The sequence below is a fragment of the Rosa chinensis genome, chromosome 6, assembly GCF_002994745.2.
Source record: "Rosa chinensis cultivar Old Blush chromosome 6, RchiOBHm-V2, whole genome shotgun sequence".
Classification (NCBI taxonomy): Eukaryota; Viridiplantae; Streptophyta; class Magnoliopsida; order Rosales; family Rosaceae; genus Rosa; species Rosa chinensis.
The window spans coordinates 25,630,761-25,647,228 of NC_037093.1; the positions used below are offsets into that span (position 1 = coordinate 25,630,761).

General features: G+C 40.7%; 1 long non-coding RNA gene across 1 annotated transcript; it reads left to right on the top strand.

The window, feature by feature from the left end:
- Positions 1-7,775: 7,775 nt before the first annotated feature.
- LOC121049725 lies at positions 7,776-8,885 on the top strand. The gene is made up of 3 exons (XR_005801161.1): positions 7,776-7,864; positions 8,034-8,165; positions 8,829-8,885. It is a non-coding gene; the product is annotated as an uncharacterized LOC121049725 (long non-coding RNA).
- Positions 8,886-16,468: the final 7,583 nt, after the last annotated feature.

The window sequence follows — 16,468 nt, forward strand, 5'->3', positions numbered from 1 at the left end:
ATCAAGCTAAAATGAGAATAAATTCAATCAATTGGCTCGACTGGTTGGCTTAATAGCCGCCACTAATTGTCTTGGCAGAGGCGTAACGAGCCTACACGGTGATGCTGGTGGTGGTGAGCTAGGTTCTCGTTCTCCGTTGTACATCAGAGGTCGCAGCCTTCTTGGGCGCCTAGAGAGTTGGGCATCCAAAGTATCTTTTGGGCCTGGGTCGCTCTGGTTTGGGCTTGTGCTTTGATTTAAAATAGTCTTTTGTTGGCTGTGGTTCTTAGACCCATTCACTCTTGGGTCCGTATTTGAGCTTTAGGAGGATTCTACTTTAAAAGATGGGATACAGTTTGTATTGGGATTGGCGTCCTGGTTTCCTGATTCTTGCTCTTGAGAGTTCGATTGCCAACGTCTAAGTTTTTGACACTTCCGGTCACCTTGATTCTCTTGGGGGTCTCACCTCGCTCTAGTATTGGAAATTCTATTGAGGTATATCTCCCAGGTTACAGCTACGGTCCTAGTTATAGTTTCTACTACATTTATACTGCTCAAATGACATGTGTAGTGCAGTTCGATATCTTTCACCATTTAGTCATATTCGATCTGGTTACTTTTTTTTATGTCAGATGCACTTGTGCATCTTGTTTTGTTTCATTAATTTTCTTTCGATGCAAAATGCGCTTGCATCGCTCCATAGCTTGTCGTAATTTCCTTAAAAAAAAAAAAAACTTGCAAAGTCACGGTTATATCAGATTTATTTTAGCCTGAGTCAGTTTCATTTATTTTTATTTATTGAGATTAATTGTGATATGCGTTTCTTTCATCATTAAGTAAATTATATAAATAGTGAACATTGCTAGCCATAGCATATACACACACCGAAAACAAAGTAAGAAAAAGAGAGAGTACGAATACCACCTCTTTGTAGGCATGGATGCAAGACTGTTTTGTCCTATATTCTTGCTCTTCGTGCTATCAACTTCACGTAAGTCTCTCTCGCCATGAAACTAAATTTCAGCAAATACCAATAGCAGATTAAATGTTCTGGTTTTTATTTTTTCTATGACTATTTATCATGTAAGCTATAGCTTAAGCAATTGTTAAAATGCTTTTTATTTATTTATAATTTATTTAACCACTCAGACAAATGATGCGATTTGGAATAAAATCTTTGCAGAAAATGCAATAGCCCAGGGGGAGGGGTTATCCTGCCATGATACCCTTCCCAAGCCAGGTGCACTTTGGTTCGATTGTGATAAGAGCAAGTGTTCAGATTTCTGCAAAAGTCACGGTTATCCGCAGGGCAAGTGCGAAGCTCTTCTTTGGCCAATTACTTACCAGTGTTTTTGCTACAAACCTGTCCCTTGTTGATTTTATCCAACCTAATAGAAGTCCCTTGACTGCTACCAATGTGCTGTTAAAAATATGGATAAAAATAATAATTTTACTTCTACTACATGTCACCATGTTCAAAATAATTTAACCAAGGAAAATTGACCAACAAACTAACAAAAGTAATAAAGAAATAGCCAGAAATTTTACTTTTTATGTTTGGCTTGAAAAGTGTGTCAGGCGCGAGGACCATTTAAGAATGCAAAGCGTGTTTCAAATAAAAATTTGCCTAACAGTTTATACGGTTGGACATCTCCACTTATTGCCAACTGATTTTGAGTATGATGCTTTGATGACTTCACTCGCAATGCCGAGTCGCTCATGCGGCCAAGAGAGTTTTATGAACAACAACAACCTGGCAGACGGGCTGCCTTCAGTTTCTTTAAACCAAGACCAGATATTCGACCCAACCTGATTTCCTAAAGAAGTTGGATCAGTCCTTTACAGTCTCAAACTGGGTCATCACTACCGGAATTCTGACATAAGAATTATCAGAATTCTGGACCGTAACAGTTGGAAAATATCCAAGTACCTAAATGAGCCAAGTATATAGGAAAACTATGTTGGAGTTGAATCGTATAGCTTCTCATCTGATATGGCTCAGTCATTTTATGGCTGATATTGGAGCACATGCTCCCTTTTTCTATATTTTCGGGAAAAAGAGAATTAATATATGATCTGTTCGAAGCTGCCATTGCTATGAGAATGATGCATAATTATTTTCGAATCAAGGGATAAGTATCGGCTGATCTAGCTCATGGGTAGATAGATAAATGTTTGAATGTGAAATGTATCTAAATTTAGACTATATGACATTAATGTTGAATGCGAAATATAGTCTAAATTTAGGGCACGTTTACTTAATTAGAATGGAAAAAATCATGAATCGGAGACAACTGGAATGGGAGAATAAAGAAATCGTTTGATTCCAAAGGCTTTGATTCCTAAACTCATCTCCCTTCGAAATCAAATTCCTGAGTATTCAGAAATCGATTCCTGACAAGAAGGTGAGACTTACACCCATTTCGATTCCTTTATGCGTTGGTAAATGCAGAAATACTTTTACCTCGGAACCATTCCGATTTCTTTATGTGTTAGTAAACATAGGAATAATTTTACCCCTAACCATTCCCTCCATTTTCATTCCCATTCCAAGTAAGTAAACGTGCCCTTAGACTCATATCATTCCCTTCGAAATCTTCCATCTTTTCAAACAAATTCAAAGTCTTCAATAAGCCTTTAAACCTTGTAGCTAGAGTTGTGTGCGGAGATCTGCAAAACATGCATTACGACTAATTGGCTTACTTATCAAGCTAAAATGAGAATAAATTCAATCAATTGGCTCGACTGGTTGGCTTAATAGCTGCCACTAATTGTCTTGGCAGAGGCGTAACGAGGCTACACGGTGATGCTGGTGGTGGTGAGCTAGGTTCTCGTTCTCCGTTGTACATCAGAGGTCGCAGCCTTCTTGGGCGCCTAGAGAGTAGGGCGTCCAAAGTATCTTTTGGGCCTGGGTCGCTCTGGTTTGGGCTTGTCCTTTGATTTAAAATAGTCTTTTGTTGGCTGTGGTTCTTAGACCCATTCACTCTTGGGTCCGTATTTGAGCTTTAGGAGGATTCTACTTTAAAAGATGGGATACAGTTTGTATTGGGATTGGCGTCCTGGTTTCCTGATTCTTGCTCTTGAGAGTTCGATTGCCAACGTCTAAGTTTTTGACACTTCCGGTCACCTTGATTCTCTTGGGGGTCTCACCTCGCTCTAGTATTGGAAATTCTATTGAGGTATATCTCCCAGGTTACAGCTACGGTCCTAGTTATAGTTTCTACTACATTTATACTGCTCAGATGACATGTGTAGTGCAGTTCGATATCTTTCACCATTTAGTCATATTCGATCTGGTTACTTTTTTTTATGTCAGATGCACTTGTGCATCTTGTTTTGTTTCATTAATTTTCTTTCGATGCAAAATGCGCTTGCATCGCTCCTGTTACGCCCCTGATTTTACATACATGAAAATCGATATATATAACCCCATAATTATATATGCGTGAACGTCCAGTCATCAATACAAAATACCTGAAATCTTTTTCCCTTTAACTTACACAGATATTGATGCCCTGAACCCTCAAAGTTAATATACACTCATCCATAGAGTTATATATTACACAAGCATACGAATTAAATTGTCAACAACAAAATAAAACGTAAATGCAGTCAGAGTTAACTATACAACGGAAGTCCTTATAGACGGTAAAGTTACAAAAATGGCTTCCTACAGTAAAGCTGCAAAGGCGCTACCTCAGCTTTTGCCCCGATTATCCTAACCTGCAGGATTAACCCCTACACCGTTTGAATAGTGTACCGGGTTGCCACACAACAAACCCAGTAAGCTTTTGCAAGCCCGTATGAGTAACTCAAACACACATGCACAACTCACGCCAAAATAAGGAAAACAACTCACGCTTTGCATTCCTAAAACACGAAATAAAGGAGAATAACTCACACTTTAATTTCCTTTCAAATCGAAATAAAAGAAAGCAACTCACACCTTGTTTCCTTTTAAAACGAAACATAGAAAACAACCCACACTTGAATTCTATCAATAAAACATAGAAAACAACTCACACCTTGAATTCTATCAGTTGTACCATAAGCGTACCATAGAAAGCAACTCACACCTTGATTTCTATCAGTAAAACATAGAAAGCAACTCACTCCTTGATTTCTATCAGTAAAACATAGAAAACAACTCACACCTTGTTTCCTATCAAATGTACCATAATCGTACCATAGAAAGCAACTCCCACCTTGATTTCTATCAAAACGTTAATAAGGAAAACAACTCACACCTTGTCCCCTTAAAAACCATTAATAAGGAAGCAACTCACACCTTGTTCCCTAAAAATACGTAATGTCATGAGTTGTAAATAACCAATTCCCGTTACCCCATGAATTACCTATATGGCAGACAGATTAGAGCTCTAACTGAAAACGTAACCACTCGTCCGGCCAAAGACGTGGTCACCTGAGATTCTGCCCAAGGTCTTAGACCTTCGATCCTCGGGCCACAATGTCCCTTGGAGCAAAACATTAAAGGAGTCGCATCGGACCCAAAATGTTACACAAATCGCAACGCTTTTGAAAACAATCGAAATCAACATTTCCATAATCATTGTTTTCCGAAAAAGCCATAACACAAAACAATAAAAAGCATCAATTCATGCCTATTGTTTTCATACCCAAATCTCAACGCTTTTCTCAAATCTCAATGCTTTTCAAAACAAATCGAAATCAATCATTTCCACAAATCATTTGTTTTCCAAAAGCCACACCCCAAAACAATAAAAAGCATCATTTCATGCATATTGTTTTCATAAATCCACAAACCACCAAAACATATATATTTCACGTAAACATATATCTATATGTAGTCATCTGCGCAAAAATGCCTACTAATACATGAATACGTATGTGTATATATACATCCCATAATATATATATATACACACACATAATCATCTACTCAGAAGTGCCACTAATACCATCTATAGTTTGCAGTTAACTAAATAACTCTCAAAACAATAAGGGTATTCCCGTTCGTGAAATGAACTTCGTGAGATTACTCACCTCGAAACTCCCGCTGCGTCTTCTATACAGAACCGAACTAACACTATCACCAACAACTCGTCCAATTCACCTTTAGAAGCACCTAATCACCAATGATCAAAATCAGTAACGATTCACATTTGATTTAAGTCCGAAACCCTTGTTTTGAACTAAAATCCCCAAATTAGTGGCGCCAATCGAGGCAAAACCACATCCGAGACCTCCCAAAGTCTCCGGAATACGTCCATGATCGATGTGACCAAATCACAAGTCGATCGGACGCTCAAATCCTCACGGATAGAATAAATCGATCGGTATGAAACTGCAAAAATCATAACAATTCCATACGAACTCCAAAATTTGCATATTATATATCGAAACGCTCGTATCAACGAGTAGAACATATATAATACCAAAAACAGTTCCTTAAGTGGCCGGAACACCGCCGGAACACCACCACAGACGGAGGCGCACCGCCGCCGGCCAAAACTCAATATTTCACAAAACTCCCAACATGAAAGTTCTTCATCTAAGCATGCTTGTGGATACTCATAACTAGCTCGAAGTCAGAAAACAAGCATAAAGGGTCGAAAACTACCTCACAAGCCGTGAACAGTAATCCCAACTGAGTTGAACCGATTTCCACGTCAACCGATCAAAACAAACACCATGGATCGATCAGCGAGCTTGTTCTGAACTCAACTAAGGAAGCCTGAAGCCATGAAGTCGCCGGAGTTGAGTTTTCCGGCCGGGTCCGAAAACACTAGGCTGCACCGCCTTGCAACGCCGCCGTGGAAGAGAATCGGCGATAGAGGGCACCACAGGGACGACCAGACGGAGGAGGCGAACCTGCTGACCAAGTTTCACGGCCAGAGACCACCGCAGTTGGCCAGAAAATCCGGGTCGGGTCGGCCGGGTTCGGGTCGGGTCAGAAGGAAAATTTCGTTTCTGAAGGTAGCAGCCGAGAGAGAAGAGAGAGAGAAAAATCTTTCCGGAAATGGAAAGTGAGAAAATGAAAATAATTTCTGATTTTCCTCTATTTATACTAAAATGGAAACTTCTTCCCATAACCATAACTTCTTCATACGAACTCCGATTCTCGCGTTCCATATGTCCACGAACTCATATCGACGCGCTCTACAACTTTCGTGAAGGAAGTTTTCGGAGAATCCCAACGAATAAAAAGTCAACCTTTGCGGCACCCCTAAAGTCACACTTTTCAAATAGAAATTCATCCGAAACGCTTCCGCTCCATCCACGAGCCACGAAACCGTCCAACAACCATAAATTAGATTCCGGAAATTCCTCGGAAAATAATTACGAATTTCCGGGGCATCACAGCTCCATAGCTTGCCGTAATTTCCTTAAAAAAAAAAAAAACTTGCAAAGTCACGGTTATATCAGATTTATTTTAGCCTGAGTCAGTTTCATTTATTTTTATTTATTGAGATTAATTGTGATATGCGTTTCTTTCATCATTAAGTAAATTATATAAATAGTGAACATTGCTAGCCATAGCATATACACACACCGAAAACAAAGTAAGAAAAAGAGAGAGTACGAATACCACCTCTTTGTAGGCATGGATGCAAGACTGTTTTGTCCTATATTCTTGCTCTTCGTGCTATCAACTTCACGTAAGTCTCTCTCGCCATGAAACTAAATTTCAGCAAATACCAATAGCAGATTAAGTGTTCAGATTTCTGCAAAAGTCACGGTTATCCGCAGGGCAAGTGCGAAGCTCTTCTTTGGCCAATTACTTACCAGTGTTTTTGCTACAAACCTGTCCCTTGTTGATTTTATCCAACCTAATAGAAGTCCCTTGACTGCTACCAATGTGCTGTTAAAAATATGGATAAAAATAATAATTTTACTTCTACTACATGTCACCATGTTCAAAATAATTTAACCAAGGAAAATTGACCAACAAACTAACAAAAGTAATAAAGAAATAGCCAGAAATTTTACTTTTTATGTTTGGCTTGAAAAGTGTGTCAGGCGCGAGGACCATTTAAGAATGCAAAGCATATTTCAAATAAAAATTTGCCTAAGAGTTTATACGGTTGGACATCTCCACTGATTGCCCACTGATTTTGAGTATGTTGCTTTGATGACTTCACTCCCAATGCCGAGTCGCTCATGCATCCAAGAGAGTTTTATGAACAACAACAACCTGGCAGATGGGCTGCCTTCAGTTTCTTTAAACCAAGACCAGATATTCGACCCAACCTGATTGACGTGGGCGATGGGATGGTTCCTCTGACGTGGTATTGGGGTTGATTGAGTCATAGTGTTGACTTATACTTGTGTTTGAAGATTTTACAAGTACTAACCATGTGTGCTATGCTCCTTGGGTGATGGATTCAAAAGGAGGCCGAGCTAGGGGTCGAGGTAGACCCAGAGGCAGGGTAGAGCCCGAGGTAGGGGCAGGATTCCTGCTCCTGTTGAGGAGATATTCGAGAATGAGGTCTAGTTTAATGCCCCGTACATACTAGTTACTTTTTACCGTGGTTGACCGAGGAGTGACTTTTTTTTGTAGTCCGGTAAATTAGGAAATTTATTTGAGATTGTCGTAGAATACGAAAAATTGAGTTCGTGGACACGAAGTTTGTTTAAATCGGATTTTTTACGGGAAAGTTGTGACTTAAAATACGAGTTACTATTTTTAGCTTGGGTTTTATTTAAGTAGGTTTCCTTTTAGGGAAGAGAGAGAAAGAGAAAGTGACAGATTGAGAAAAACGGGACAAGCCCGAGTTCTCCCCCTCCTTTTTCTTTTCCTTTCGCCGCCGGCTCTCTTCCACCAAAAATTGACGTCGTCCGGCCACCTCCGTGTGCACCGCTCACCATGGCATGATCCTCCCTCCCTCCTTTACCTAGATATGTAAGTTTTTCACCTTGGGTATCATTAGTTTTTGAGTTTTGAAGAGAATTTGCAGAAAGGGGAAAACCGGAGTTTGGCTCCGATCTCGGTTTTCCGGCGGTTTCCGGCCGATTTTCCTTGGGTTTTGGTTGTTGGTGAGTTGCTGAACATGTTGCTAACCTTGTTGCAGCTTGTTTTGAGCTGTGGAGGAAGAATTCAAGGTGATTGGGGACGTGAACAGTAGCATGAACAGTTGCATCCGAGTTCTTGAGTTTGGGTTTGAAATTCCGGCTTTTTCTGCTTGTTTTGGTTGTTGTTGCAGGTATAGAATTGTTGGGTGTGTTGTGGAGATGATTTTGAGCTAAATAGGTTGACCGGAATTGGATTTCACCTTTGAGTTTTGTGTTAAACTTGAGGATTGTTTGGTTTGAGTTTTTTTTTGGAATTTTGGTGTAGTTATTGTTATTTTGGATAGTATGGATTATAAATTTTATGGGTAAATCTCTTGTTAATTTACTATTAAGGTTATTATGGAATTGTTCTATTTTGTGGAGGAGTTTGGAGTGGAGATTGTGTTTTGGAAAAGAAAATTTAGAGAGGAGTTGAAATTTAGAGATGGAATTGTGAGTGGAAGTAAGGAAGGTTAAGAATGAATTTGGAAATTTTGGAAAGGAATTATATTATAATTTGGTGGAAAATTTTGTTGAAGGAAGTGAATTAAAAAAATTTGTTAAGTTATCGAACGGTCTTTGTGAAGGCTTAGATTAAGCGAGGTCTTGGAATGGTTAAGGAATCGATTTAAGAATCGATTGAGTGGTTATGAGTTAGAGGGCATGGAGATTGTAAGGAATTATAGAATTTAATTCCTAATTGAAGTGTGGAATTTTATATTAATTTGTGATTAATAGACGCTTATTCCGAGGGGAATGGGTTGTTTTGAGAGTATTCATTATATGGTCAATTATATCCTATTCTATTGTGACAGGACGTACTGAGCCCTCGAGCGAGGAGGACACAGGCAGGCAGCAGGGTTAGCTGCGGGATTCACTTGTGAGTGGACCTTTATTTTTATTTAAATAATGCATGCAGCATGGTATTAAATTTTGAAATGGATTGTTATTCGAGTAAATGTGATTTTATGGAAAGAAAAGGATTAAAAAGGAAACAGTTGACAAGGAGGCCAGTTTGGCGCGTGCGTATCTTACCTAGTTGGCAGACCCTGCTAGGTAATAGTTTGGTTGGCAGTCCCTTCCAGACTACAGCTCGGTTGGCAGTCCCATCCGAAGTGTCATCTGGTTGGCAGTCCCTTCCAGATGACTTGATGTAGTTAGTCGGCAGTCCCGTCTACTACCTGTGGCTAGTTGGCAGTCCCAACTAATCACCGCCTCCTATCCGGTTGGCAGTCCCTTCCGATGCGTCATCGGGTGGCAGTCCCTCCCTGATGGCATGAGATGCCTAGGAAGCAGTCCTTCCTAGTAATCAAATGAGTTTCTTGGAAAAAGGATTGAGTTGGAAATTTTCATGAAGTATCGCTGCATGATGGTTTTGTTAAAAAGGGAAATGGGGAAGCATACCATAAATTGTTTTGATTCTCGTTTCGGTTTTGTCCACTCACTCTAATGGATTTTATATGTTTTCCCCTGGGCCCTTCGTTTTCAAATGCCCAGATTTCAGATTAGCAGAGATTGCGTCCAGGCTCAAGGACTTTGGAAATCAGCGCTTCCGTTTTTGTCCGTAGGTTATTACTTAACCTACCTTGTATGATATCGGCTTAGTTTAGTGTTGCTCTGATAAACTTTTCTTTTAAGTTTGATGGATGTTGTTGTTTGGTTTGTTGTTGCTTCGGGAGGATTATGTTGGGATTTGAACTTTCCGGATGTAATATATGTGCTTGGATTGTAAATTTGATATAGTAGGTTGAGTAGAAGTTACAGTTGAAAGCATGTCCAGGTTTGTGAAATTTTGGGTAGCCCATATTTAGGGGAGGTTCTGCCGAATTTTCGGTAGGATTTCACTTAATGTGGGCCCCGCAGGCTCGTATCCAGGTAATTGGGGGATTCCTGGGTCGGGTCCTGTCAGTTGGTATCAGAGCACTAGGTTATTAGATTATGTGGCCGATATCTTTTTATTGTTGTCTTACATGCTTGATAGTATTCAGTACCTCCCGAGTGATGGCCCGACTGCAGCGGTTCCCCATCATATACTCTTCGGTGCTGACGTACCAATCAAGTATGTAAGATAGTTGTTGTTGGTATAAATATTTTGGTGTAACTCAGTTATGGGAATTTCAGGTGGAATGAGACCCGGACGCAGATCTCGTGCTGGCAGGAACCATTCACCCGCTAGTGAAGGTGATGATGAGCAGGTTCCTCGTGGGTTGCTACGGACCGTGGAGCGGTTGTTTGAGCGTTTTGCAGCGGCCCTCCCCAATCCTAGGACTGACTATACTGTGGAGCGTGCCAGACGCCATGGGGCGTTGTTGAGAGAAAATCTGCACACAGTGAGCGTAAATGTCACCCAACATAATTTCACTCGTATTCATTAAAAGAACAGAGTTTTTATTATTTCGGGTTCGACCCATTCAAGACAGAATGTGTCTCTTAATTACAATCCCTTGTTACAGGGAAACACCCTTTGATTCCATTTATGAAGAAACCAATTGATGGGATGTGTGTGTTTGTTTGTTTTTGCGGCTGCACCCGGATATTTGAATGGGTTGCCTACGTACCCTTGGAGAAGGATCAAGCCACTCGTAGTTCAAGAGTTCCAATGAGTGGATGACTCATTGGAGGGCTTTGATTTTTGGGATTAGAGTAGTGTTTAGGTGAATTTGGTTGAAGTGAACCAGGGATTCGATTTTGTGTTTAGGACGCGGTTGCATCTAGATAAATTTGGTTCTAGATTGCCTACATACCCTTTGCGGGATCAAACCACATGTAGTCCCGGCATTTGAGATTTAAATGGGTAGATGACCCATTTATTTTGAATTTGTGTTTGGGAAAGTGTTTAAAGTCCTTGAATTTGGTTTGGACTTTATTTGTGTGATTTGGGAATGAATTTGATTTTTCTGGTGTTGGGAGAATTTGACTGGAGTCAGTGATTCATTTGGGACTGGCTGAATTTGACTGGTGGAGTCAGGGATTCTGTTTGGAGTTGCGGTTGCATCTAGTGGGTCGCTAGACTGCCTACATACCCTGTAAAGGGATCAAACCACTGTAGTTCATCATTTGGGATTTTCGGTTTTCTACCAATTTTTACTCAATGGGTGTATATTTTGAACTCGTCGAGAAAACATATTTTGGTGAACACCCAATTTTAGTTGAGTGTCCACTGATTTAAATTGGGCACCCGAACGTGCCGAGCTTCGTCATGGGCCCTGGATTTTGTAATGGGCTTTGTGCCACCAAACTAACTGGGAGTAGAGCTTCTAAACTTGTAGCAGAGCCCAATATGACTTGCAATGCATGAATTGATTTCCACACCCATTAGTCCACTTCTACAGCCCGGTTGAGCCCAACTCATGTCTTCAATTTCTTTCCCTGTTCGCAGTGTTAGAGCTCTTGATGTCGAACCCGGCATCGGTGAGGCATTTAACCATAATTCAATTCATGCTTTAATTAAATGAATCACCGACTCATGATTTGATGACAGCACCCTGTATTTTCAAAACCATGCTTTGAGATTTTACTTCCATGTGTACTGATCAAATTTCCATGGCTGCTAGTTAATCACTATTTTGTCTTCTTGCATCATTATTCCACTTTTTTTAATGGTCAAAGTGAGAAGAATAAGCCAGAATTATGATTCCCCAAGGCCTCTCACGTTCAAAGCAATTTTGCAGCAACTTTGACAATGACAGCTTGGATATACGCATATATGTATATCTTAAATCTCGCCTTCTATTTGATCAGCTTTCCACCGCCAAAAATTTCTTCACATGGGACATTATTTGTCACCTTATGCATCAAAGCTCAAAGCTCTATTGCTTTTGTTTTTTTTTTCAACACCACCGCTTATCTTCTTCTGTTGCTTCAAAAGCTTGTCTACCATAATCAATTATTATATGACTTATTGTACAGGTGACAACTCAAGCCACACATTAATCATCAAAGTAGATTATTAGTTTTGTTTTCTTTTGGTTGAGAAGAGTCTGCCTTGTTCCTTGTTCTTTTTTTTAACTTTAAATAGGACAAAGCTGGAGCAGAGCATCCTCTGGGAGCCATGGTTTCAGATCGTCGTCTTCTCCTTCTTTTCCTTCCAGACCAATTTCTTTTTTTTTCCTTTTCCTTGCCATCCTTTAGAATCCTCCGTTTGAGAGCCTTTTGTGAACGCCGTAGGTGCAAGCGCAGGCAAGGATTTTGGCAGCAAGTAGAGGCAGGAACAGCAACAACCATTTCATCACCGGGATTTGGTGGAGAAGGTGAGTCCCATGTTCTCAACAAGAAGTGGGAAAGCTTCTACCTCACAGCATGGTTTCAGTTTTCTGATTTGTTTCCTCCTCGCTTACAGGTTGCTTGAAGGACTTCCAAGAGAACATCAAGGGTAAGTTTTCCTCTCCAGCACCAACTCTGAAGATTTTTGCGGTTTGTCCTGCTTGGTCAATTCTTTGTGTGGCTTGTTTGCAGGTGGTGCAAGGCCATTTGTTGTGTTGCGGTGGAAAGGAAGGCAGGAGATAGAAGGCTTTTGGTGGTGACCGTTGTTGGTTTGCAGAACAGATGACATGACATTCCACCGATTGGTCATACACTCGTGGATACACATGTATCATATACGAGATTGCGACCGTTCGGGGATCTCCATAGCTCCAGTGACAAGAGATACTGCACAGAAAAAATGAAGTAGCATGGTAGATCAGAGAGGCCCCAACCTTATCGTCGTTGGCTTGTCGGCTCCTCCTTAAAACTGCTGAACACTTCTCTTCTCTGCAGCAGGGCTTCGTCTCTTTCTTGATGTATTTCCTGTGTTGTTGCTTCTCTCCAGCCTTTTCTGCTCCTCCCTTCGTTGCCTCTCTGCCGCCCCTCTTCACTTGTTGTAAAGAGCCTTTATATAGGCAACGTAGAAGAATAAAGATCATGCGGGTTAACCATAACTCTTTTTTTTGAATTTGAAATGATCTTCAGATGACGATAACCATTCCCATATTCAAACTTGTAACTGTGGGAACTATCCACAACTTCCAGTATGGAATTTGAATTTTGAAAGCTTGATACAAAATGAGCCATCTGATTGCTACTTGAAAGAGAAGTCCACAAGTTCAAATGAACGTAGCTTTTGTTGTCCTTGCTGGATAGATAATTTGAAATCTCACCCATCTTGACTTGGTCTTGGATTTGCAAGATAGGAAGATTATCCAAAGTTCTGAATTTGAATTTTGATGCCTTGAGTATCAATCCACGTGATCATGCTTCGGAGATAATTAAGCTAAACCAATTTGAAAGTTACTGGACTCTCTCACTTTTGCGTCGAACCAATTTTCTCATTTTGGGTTTGTGAATTTTTTTTGTCTCAACAGTTGCCCCCTTAAGCGTCGTGCGTGGAATAGCTTTGCGCGTGCGAGGCTTGACAACTTTTCCTATTTCAGTGAAGGTGAGTTGATGCTTTGACCAGGTTGCAAGTCATCTTTCCCATGCTTGGTTTCTTTTCTTCACTAGTTGTAGTTTATACTTGTACGAGGAGTCTCTGAGGTGCAAGGCTTTGTGCCATTTGATCGCAACCTGTTGGCGAAGAGAACGTGATTTTGATGATTTTGTGGCTGGATCTAGAATTAGACTGCCTACGTACCCTTTTAAGGGATCAAGCCTTACGTAGTTCCCACGAAGGATTTTTTTTTTATTGGTAAATGAAGCATCTGTTGTACCTTCGTTGCTTTCATGCTATTTGCAGGTATTGAACTATGTGCTCTTGAAGAGATTTTTCCCTTCTACCTGGATCAGCCTAGAAGGGATTGCACCTCACCAGGATTTTTCTCGAAGAGGTTTCCTCTCACTCGAATCTTTCTTAAAGAGCTTTCTCCTTACTTACATCAAGCTTGAGGGAACTTCTAGCTTTCTCCATACTTATATCAAGCTCGAGGAGATTTCTACTTACTCGGATCTTTATCGAGGAGATTCCTTTTCACTTAAATCGACTTCGAGAAGATTTCCCCTCACTCGGATTTGTTTCGAGGAGATTTCTCCTCACTCGGATTTCCCTCGAGAAGATTTCTCCTCAAAGAGTTTCTACATCCTTTCGTCCTATGCACATGTTAATTAGGCTTTCATGCTTGGCCAGCAACACCCACTGCTTCATTTATCTGATTTTCTCTTTCTTCCTGATTGATTGAGGAATGGAGATATATTTTTGATTGGGTGGCTGCATCTAGTTTTTGAGGCTAGACTGCCTACGTACCCCTTTTGAGGGATCAAGCCGTCGTAGTTCTGGGGCTTTGTGCTCTAACTTTTGCCTGGACCGCCCTTTCGGGTTTTCAATCCAGCGAGCTTTTTTTTTTTTAGCCTTAACTTTTGCTTGAACTACCCTTTGTGGGGGGTTTTTGTTCAACAGGCCTTTATAATAATTTTTTTTTTTTTTTTTTTTTTTTTGTAGCACCTTTTGAGAGACAAATAAGATTGCAGACAAACTTCAATTTTACTCTGCTGACGATGTCTCCACCTCAATTTCCTTGTTGTTGACCATTTCTTGGATTATGTTCTTCAGAACAAAACAGTCCTTTGTTGGATGACTAACAATTCGATGGTACTGGCAATATCTAGGGTCGTTGGTCTTGTTGACTTCACTCTGTAGTTTTGGTTCAGGAAGCTCGATAGCTCGTGCTTTGTTGAGCTCACTGAAAATTTGTTCGACATCATCATCATCGAAAGAGTATTTGACTTCTTTTCTTTCTTTGAGAGTGAGCTTTCTAGACCCTTCCTTTCCTTTGCATTTGTTCGACTTGGTGTCAGTTTCGACAAAGGTTGCCAGTGACTCATCTATATTGTCGACTCTATGGTCTTTAAAGGACGTCCTCTGTGTCATAATCTTCTTACGGGCGACTTGTCTTTCGACATTGCTAGCTTTTGAGACTAGCGCTTCGAATGTTTGAGGTTCTGCGGTGCTGACAAAAGTTGCTATCTGTGGTAAGAGATTGTTTGAGCACATTTGTACTGCTGATAGCTCTGTTAATTTTTCCGAGCATTGGAGGTTTAAGCTCCTCCATCTGGAAATGAATTCATTGGTGCTTTCATCAGACTCCTGTTTAGTGTCAGCCAAGTCGATAATTGAGACTTTCTTTTTGGAGCTGACAAATTGTGCTAGAAATGCTCTTTGCATATCGTCCCATGTGAGGATAGAACCTGGTTGTAGTTGACTGTACCAAGTAAAAGCTGCTCCTCTGAGGGACTGAACAAACTGCCTTACTAGCAATGCATCTGATTGTGATGTTTCCCCGCAGGCTGAGAAGAAATGAGCCAAATGTTCATGCGGAGAGCCATCTGCTCCATCGAACTTGTCAAAAGTTGGCTTCTGATAGCCCTTAGGGAATGGTAGTGCATCGTAATGAGCAGGGTAGGGTTTCAAGTACCCAGAGAACTGTGGATTTGAGGAGGTGTATACTTCACGGATTCCTTCTGCAATTAGTGTCTTTATGTCTTCAAGACTTGCAATTGTGGAACCATGTCCTCCTATTTTCTTTTCACGATCACATTTTTCATCATTTTTGTGATTGCCAATGTTAGCCATAGCGGCTAATTGAGAAGTCAGTGCTGCTATTTGAACATCTTTTTCAGCTAGCATCGTCTTCATTTCTTCTAGCTGCTCTTCTATTGTTGATGCGTTTGTGACCATCACTGACATGGTCTCAGGCGTTGTGTTGTTATGTATCTCAAACAATGATTGAGTATTTTGACTAACAACAGGGACCATATATGATCTTGATTCTGCTGAAGAGTCCGGCAATGCTCCTTGTGTTTTATGAGATTGGAATGCCCCCACTGGTATACGTGTTTTCTTGGTCTTTGTAGAAGCTCTTTTGTTGACCACTGATAGACTCTGTTGGTGGTGTATCTTAACAACTTTGACCTTCCGGCTAGACGAGTTGTCAGAGGTTGAGGTGAACTTGACTATCTGAGGTTCGGAAGCTATATTAGCTATCGCTGATTGCAGGTGTACTTGCTGTGGGGACTTGAGGGACCTGGCTTTGGGCCTTGTTGGAACCTCATGCGGTGTAACGACCAAACTGATTGGAATAGAACCGATCATTATCTGAGTAGTGACATGGGCATGTGTATCATGGTTGAGCTTTGGGACATCGCTTCTGATTGGAGCCGCATCGATGATGCATGAAACACGATGATCAACTCGTCTTGCATCTCTAGCCTTTGACTCAGTAGCTTTAAGCTCTTGGAAGTTCATTGTCACTTGTGGTGCCATGTTGTATCCTGTGGCAAACAAGTAACAAATATGATTAGTTATATCATAAATGGAGATGAAAAGGAGAATGGGTCCCACTGGGCGTGCCAAAAATTATGTTGAGAGAAAATCTGCACACAGTGAGCGTAAATGTCACCCAACATAATTTCACTCGTATTCATTAAAAGAACAGAGTTTTTATTATTTCGGGTTCGACCCATTCAAGACAGAATGTGTCTCTTA